Source organism: Lutjanus erythropterus, chromosome 8, assembly GCF_056507025.1.
Source record: "Lutjanus erythropterus isolate fLutEry1 chromosome 8, fLutEry1.hap2, whole genome shotgun sequence".
Taxonomy (NCBI): Eukaryota; Metazoa; Chordata; class Actinopteri; order Lutjaniformes; family Lutjanidae; genus Lutjanus; species Lutjanus erythropterus.
Window position 1 is genome coordinate 38,139,647 of NC_139324.1, and position 6,291 is coordinate 38,145,937.

Genomic DNA, 6,291 nt, shown 5'->3' on the forward strand with positions numbered 1-6,291 from the left:
ATCCCAGCAGAGAATAATAAATATAGACTCAGAATAGATTCCTCAGCAGCAGCAGCAACAGGAGCTCACTGTAACCTTGGCAGTAGAGACGACTGTGAGCTTCAGGTCCCAAAGGGCCCCAGAGGGGCCGGAGCTGCTGCTGCACAGGCGTCCACTGGGGCCACGTGTCATACATGAAACACGTCACATGACCTGAAACATGCAGCCTGATCGTACACAGGAACAAATACTCAACCACTGAAGGTGAGTGTGAGACTTCAGTCAGAACGATGAATCAAGTTGCAGTTTTTGTGTGTTTCTGTTTGTGTTTTGTGTGACGACAGTTAATCCAAGTTAACAGACTGAGCAGCTCTGCGAGACGACACTAAATCAAATTAAATCAGAAAAGAACAACAACAACACAGTGCGGTGACAGTTCTGCCTTCTGCTGTGAAAATACTGTCATCCAAGGACTCAACATCTAATTTAAAGGGATAGTTCATCCAAAAATGAAAATTCGAGTTTCACAGGAAAACATCGTGGCAGAACCTCCTAAACAACAGAAGTGAATGGTGACCAATTTTCAAACATAAAAAAAAAATCCAACACATTAAAAAGAGAAAATGCCTCCATACTGGTCATCCGGTGTAATCCAAGTCTCCTAAAGCCCCAACATGACAAGTTGAATTAAAAAATGTTATTTACACCATTTTTTTAGCCTGATTCTTCACTGTAGGTCCTTAACATGGAGCCACGTTCACGTTCACACTGTCTGAACTGTAGGTGTGTACGTTGTGTTGTGACGGTGTGCAAACGGCATGTCAGGACTTCAGGAGACTTTGATTACACCAGACGAGCAGTATGGAGGCATTTGTTGTTGTTGTTTTTTTTCCTTGTGGAAAAATGGTCACCATTGACTTCCATCGTTTATGAGATTCTGCAACTCTGTGTTCCTGTAAAACTCCAGCAGTGTTTTGCAGACTAACAAAATGAACCTGACCCTCACTGACATGAGGGTGAGTAAATAATGACTGAATTTTCATTTTAGGGTGAACTGTCCCTTTAAAGAAACATTTACAGGTAAAATTGAATCGGTAACATTAGCTACACAAACATCCAGCTGCTAGCTAACCTGTCTACTGATCAATATGTTTGGACTGCAGGTGTTGATGCTGGTGACGAGGACGGTGTGAGTAAAAACATGTTTCCAGCTCTCCTCTCTCTTAAATGTTCAAAAGGAATAAAAGAGAATCTGAGACTATTTTAAAAAAAGGAGGGGACAAATGTTAAAGTGTATTATACTATGACTTCCTATCTGGGAGGACGGGCGTCACAAAGCAGGTGATGGACATGTTGAGGACGATGAAGCTGCTGAACGTGAATTCAAACTGGATATTTGTCGCCTCCTGCTGGTGAACAAACAAATAACTTCCTCAGCCGTCTGCTGACAGGACATGAAGAGTTAAGACCTTTTTGATACCAGCTAGACTTCGGTTTAACACCTCGACACCAGCCAGAGTGACAGAGAAAAGAGTTTTAAAGGGACAGTTCACATTAAAATCAAATGTAAGCGCTATTTATCCATTGAGATAGTTTTGGTGATGATGGTGATGATCAAATAGATGCAAACTAATTTAAGTAGTTGATTAATAATCAACTCTCTGTTTCATGCTCTTTGTTTGTCAATTTGTTTTGTTGTCTCTTCCTCTGTCGTGAACACTTTATTTATTGATTGATTGATTTAAAGACAAAAGAATGATGAAATTTCCACTGAAACATTTTTTTCACTCGAAGTCATGATAATGAATTGGCTGTATATTGAACTTGTATATTGAACTTTATTTTAAAACTGTAATCCTACTAATAATCCACATTTTTATTAAATGTGACTGTAATAGAATAGTTTTTGTTTTTTGTGTTATTAAAGTAAAAACATGTAAGTTGTTTTGTTTACATCAGTTACGTCATTTTCATTTTGTTTCGCCTTTTTCCATCTTTTTCATCTTGTTAAATTTTCTACATGGTTTTCATCTTGTTACTTTTGTCTTGTTATGTCTTTTGCATCATTTACATCTTGTTACTTCATCTTGTCTCGTTGCATCTTTGACATTTTTTTTTGTCTTATTACATTTTTAGTTTTAGTTTTCTTCCTGTTGTGTCATTTTTCTTGTTATGTCTTTTTTACTCCATGTCTTTTTGCGCTGGCAAACCAAAACTAATCAATGCTTCCCCTCAAACACATTAAAACTAAAGCTACAATCCTGTTTAGAAGATGTAAGAAGTAGAAAGTTCAGATATTTTATGTTAAAATGTCAGGAGTAAAAGAAAAAAGTTGTCAGAAAATTAAATACTGAAGTAAAGGAGAGATACCAAAAAAAAATCTACAGTAAGTAAGTTCAGAAACAAAACTGTCTCCGTAAACCAAATAATCAATTGATTAAAATAATACTAAATACATTACAGTTTAAAATGTTCTCCACTTCAACATCTACAACAGTAAAATCCTACTTTTACACTGATGACTGAGTCAGAATCATCTAATGAGATCAGATTGTTTGAACAGTCACAGGTGACGTTTTACTGCATTTTTACTTTGAATACTTTCAGAACATTTTCCGGATTATACTGACATATTTTTACTGAAGTGATATTTCAATGCAGGACTTTTACAGCGTTGTATTAGTACTTTTACATCTCCCTCAAACTCTGTACGTCAGTACCTCAAACTTTTTACTTAAGTACACTTGGGTGAATGTACTTCCCAAACCAGAAAAACAGCCCCGGACCAAACGCACACAGAGGTTTTTGGTCACATGTTTTTTCTTCTTCTTCTTTAATTTATCAGATTTGTTGGGCTCAGCAGCTGAGATGTTTAGCATGTCTTCGTGTTTGACTTTAGTCTGTCAGATCCCTGAAATGCTTTAACTTTATGCAATGATTTACAACCAAATATTTCATCATGATCCTCGTGAGTTTCCAGTGATTGTTAAAGAGGATTGTTCCAGAATGAATCCAGACAGCTTGTACAACCACAAAATGTCCACGCTGTGTGTAACAACATGTGAGTCACTGACAGTGATCAACAGACACACACTCACGTTCTGGTGTGATCAGTCGTAATGTGTGTGTTTTTTTGTCCCTGTGGGCTTTTGTTTTAATTGTGCACGAGTTGAATCTAAAGCGCTGACTCACAGTGGTTAACAAACAGCTCTGGGAACTTCCTACATCCTCAGGTGAGTCAGTCAGGTGGTTGATTCATACACACACACACACACACACACACACACACACACACACACACACACGTGTTCAGACGCTGTGTTTACTCACTCAAGTTTACAGCTCATATTTCCTCACAGACTCTCGGAGTGCAAAGAAACAGGAAGTTTAAGTGTGCACATTATATTTTGACTGCGTGTGGACAGCCAGTGATGAGTACATGTCAAACATTTTGATATGTTGCAGCTGGAGAACAGATGCCTCAGACTTACACTGAAGTACATTACTAAGTAAATTTGCTTGGCTATTTTCCACCATTGTTTTCCCTCAGACACAAGCTGCTTTCACCTCACTTTGTTACAGCACGTTCATATTCTTCAGAAGGCACGCTTCAGAGAGACAAAGAGTCGCAAAACAACCACAAAGAGACAAAAACTACCAGACATACAAAATGTCCAAACAGCGACAAAAACTACCACAAAGATGCAAAACGACTGCAAAGACAAAAACTAACAAAAAAGGGACTCAAAACAACCAAAGACACAAAAACCAGCAACAATATGCAAAGTGACCACAAAGACACTCAAAACAGCCACACAGAGACAAAAACAACTGCAAAGAGACAAAAACAACCATATCGAGTCACAAATGACCACAAAGACGCCTGTTGGCTCATAATTTGAACTAAAGTAAATTACACCAAAATAACTGGCTTTCTACTTTCCTAAGTTTTCTGGGAACAAAACAGTTGTAGCTGTTTTTCTCTCTGGTGATGTACCTGGTGATGTCTACAGCTCTAATCATTGCATCCTATATAAAAAAGTTAAAGTGATAAACATACATTTGTTTATTTTACTCTCACTCTTTTGTTTAAACTACTGGGAAGCTGTAACTTGGGGTTTCCTCTTGTCCTGCTGTTATCAAAGACGTGTTTTTGATCTTTATATTTGCAGGGTTAGACTGAAGAAGACCCACAGACGTCTCACCAGTCCACATCTGTGTGCTGGAGCGTCTCTGGCTGTTTTATCTGAGCGACAGTCTGTAAAAGGTGATTATGCACTAAGTTTGATTCGACGCAACATTTTAGGTTAGTGAAACATCCCGAGGCACAGCTGAACAATAAGAAAGTTTATTGATGTGTTAGATTCGTCCCACGCCTGTGTTCATTCTGTCCCAACAGAGACAAGCAAAAATAACAAAGTGTAACGTCAATTTCCAGTCTGGTTGCGTTCGACTCATTGATGCAATATTTTAAAGAATGGTTGATACTGGTAGAGGACGTGTGTTGTTGGTTTCATTTGGTTTGTTTGCTTGGTCAGTGTAATCTGAATTTGTCAATATAACACACAGTTATGACAGCCAAGGAATTGTTTTAGTGAAAATCAATTAAAATGACAATTATTAGAAAGAGCTCATTTGCTCATAACTGTTTATAGAAATTATAATGACAGCAGGATTTATATATAAACAACACTTAGAAATGTCTAAATTTCCACTCTAAATTCATTTAAAGGTGACAGTTCACTCTTACATTAGTTCCTTTCACAGTGTATTTATGATTGAGGGATTCAGAAATAAATTATCTTGTGTACCTGCAGCATCACATTTGATTCACACAGATTCAACATGAATTTACTATAAAATAAGGTACAAAATATAAAGTAATTATAGATTGCTTCTATAAAGTAAATATTAGTATTGACATATTACTAAGCGTATAATTTTTATTCTTAGAGAAACTTTTTTTCAAAATTAGCAAAGTTATCCCTGTAAAAAACATGCAAGTTACAATGTGAAGGCGGCCATGTTGGATTTTGAACCACAAACTTTTCACATTGTGTAGCACCTCAGAAAATATTAGATATTAAAAGTGCCACTATTGTGCACCGCTTGGTGCTGGCAGATGCTTTACACTTGTGCTTAGTTCACTGTTGTTGACATGACTTTGAGCGTGACTGCTGAAAATATTCTCCTCCTGGTTTGCACTTCTCTTCAGAATAGTTCCCTTTTGGAGCCACAGCTGAAGTATTTTTGCACAGTTCATGTCATCTCCACTAACCATGGCTGACCTGACCAGGCGCTACGTGCGTCATCGTGACCGTATGTAGCAGGTTGATATTGAAACAGAAAATACATGAAAGAGAAAACTTATTTTAAATTTCATTTCAGTGAGCTCGTATTTTATGCAATTTAATTATGAAAATTTATGGTATCTTGATAACATTATTAAGAGTTTGAGAATCTCGGTCAGTCATTTCCAAACACTGGAGATTACGGCGTGATAGTTCATCCAAAGGGATAGTTCATCCAAAAATGAAAATTCAGTCATTATGTGCTCATCCTCATGCCGATTGAAGGTCGGGTTTATTTTGTTGGTCTGCAAAATACTGCTGAGTTTCACAGGAACACAGAGTTGAGGAATCTCCCAAACAATGGAAGTCAATCGGCATGAAGGTGAGTAGTTAATGACTGAATTTTCATTTTTGGGTGAACTATCCCTTTAAGATTTATATCTGCAGGACACCTTTTATAAATCATTTTAAATTTTCATGTTTTAACTGATGAGAGGAAAAATTGAAGAGCCTGTTAATTCCATCTGAATGTACTTATTTTGTCTCACGATGCCGTTTCCTCATAAGAGGAAATTATAACAATGAGACGTCCTGTTAACTCAGCCTAAATTAATTCATTTCTTATTTTTAAAGTTTTAACATGTGTTAGTGGTTTAAGTAATATGTCAAGATAATATGATGATGCAGAAATGGCAGTAAAAAAATCAGGAACTTTCATTTATACACAGATGAACTTTTCCCAGAACGAACTGATAAGGACTGTTGTGAAATGGGCCGCAGTGTTTTGTCATTTTTAAAAAGTGGGTACCCACGAAAAAAGTTTGGGAAACACTGATCTAGGTTATAGAAGTAGATGGTGCAACAAGGCTAACTGAAAGTGTTACAATTGTCCCCAGTCTCCCCTACTTTTTGCAACACATTCTGACTCATTTTTTACAAAAGTGCCCCCCTTGTTTGTAACTGTGCCCCAGTTTGTGTCCTCACCACTGCTCGCAGGTCCTCCGGGTTTCTTTGACAGTCA